Source organism: Gossypium hirsutum, unplaced genomic scaffold, assembly GCF_007990345.1.
Source record: "Gossypium hirsutum isolate 1008001.06 unplaced genomic scaffold, Gossypium_hirsutum_v2.1 scaffold_453, whole genome shotgun sequence".
Taxonomy (NCBI): domain Eukaryota; kingdom Viridiplantae; phylum Streptophyta; class Magnoliopsida; order Malvales; family Malvaceae; genus Gossypium; species Gossypium hirsutum.
Window position 1 is genome coordinate 8137 of NW_024403034.1, and position 2034 is coordinate 10170.

Consider the following 2034-nt stretch of genomic DNA (forward strand, 5'->3'; position numbering starts at 1 on the left):
TTTCTCCGTCCACTCGAACTTAACATCCTTTTGAAGTAGCTTCGTCATTGGTGTGGCTATCATCGAGAAACCTTTCACAAATCGTCGGTAATAACCGGCGAGCCCCAAAAAGCTCCGAACTTCAGTAATATTTCTCGGAGGTTTCCAGTCAAGTATGGCTGAAATTTTGTTCGGGTCAACTCGAATACCCGACGCGGATACCACATGACCCAAGAAGCTAACCTCTCTTAACCAGAACTCACACTTACTGAACTTAGCATATAACTGCTTATCCCGCAAAATTTGCAGCACTAGCCTCAGATGCCCAGCATGTTCGGTCTCATCTCTTGAATAGACCAAAATGTCATCAATGAACACAACTACGAACTGATCCAAATACGGTCTGAAGATCCGATTCATCAAATCCATAAATACCGCAGGGGCATTAGTGAGCCCAAACGGCATCACTAAGAATTCGTAGTGACCATATCTCGTTCTGAAGGCAGTTTTGGGAATATCTGGATCTCGAATTCGCAACTGATAATAGCCCGATCTCAAATCTATTTTTGAGAACACGGAGGCTCCCTTCAGTTGGTCGAACAAATCATCGATGCACGGCAACGGATATTTGTTCTTTATCGTCACTTTATTCAGCTGACGATAGTCAATGCACAACCTCATGGTTCCGTCTTCTTTTTCACGAACAATACTAGTGCACCCCAAGGTGAGAAACTTGGTCGAGCGAAACCTCTATCCGTCAGTTCTTGCAACTGAGCTTTCAACTCCTTTAACTCAGTTGGTGCCATACGATACGGAGCTATCGAAATCGGCGTAGTCCCAGGTACAAGCTCAATACCAAACTCTACCTCCCGAACAGGTGGTAAACCCGGTAATTCTTCCGGAAAAACATCCGGGTATTCACAAACCACCGGCACAGATTCGGGTTTCTTTTCTAATTCTTTGTCATCAAGCACATATGCAAGGTATGCTTCGTACCCTTTTCTTACATATTTCTGTGCCAACATTGCTGATATTACAGCTGGCATCCCCTCCAAGTCCGCAGACTCAATTCGGACTACTTCGTTATTTGCGCACCTCAAATCAATAGTCTTGCTCTTGCAATTCACAATCGCATCATGCGCGGTCAACCAATCCAACCCAAGGATAACATCAAATTCATCAAACGGCAAAAGCATCAAGTCCGCTGGAAAACAGGAACCTCGAATTTCCAGGGGACATTTCTTACACACTTTGTCGACAAGCACGTAACGACCCAAGGGATTTGACACCCGAATTACGAACTCAGTAGACTCAATAGGTAAAGTCTTACTGGATGCTAAGGTTTCACATATGTAAGAATGAGTAGAACCGGGGTCAATCAAAGCAATTACATTAGTATCAAAGAGGGTGAATGTACCGGTAATAACATCAGGCGAAGAAGCATCCTCGCGGGCACGTATAGCATAAGCTCTAGCAGGCGCACGGGCTTCGGATCTGGTTATATCATCTCTAGATCCTCTCTGACCACCACCAGCATTGCCCATATTTCCAGATGGTCTACCTCGAGCAGTGGTAGCACCCGGTCTCCCACTCTGATTTGCATTCTGTCCTGACAACCTCGGGCAATCTTTAATGAAGTGGTCCACTGATCCGCATTTGTAACAGGAGCGGTCAGGAAATCTACAACTCCCCGAATGCCATTTACCGCAATATCGGCATTTCGTCCTGTCTCGATGTTCATTCCCAACACTGGCGACCGAAGTGCCTCGTGTACCCACAGGGGGTCGATCACGATCTCGTCCAAAAAGGCCCGAAGTGCCTCTAAACTGGCCCGCATCATCTCGAAATCTCTTCGATGTCTGTTGAAGAGACCTCCCCGAGGATGTTTTACGAAACTCTCCAGTTCCCTCATCAACTCTTTGCTTTTCTTTTCTAAGCTCTTCGGCTTTACAAGCTCGTTCAACAAGTACCACGAACTCTTGTATTTCAAGAACGCCAACGAACATTTTTATATCTTCATTCAGCCCATCCTCGAAGCGTTTACACATAACAGCT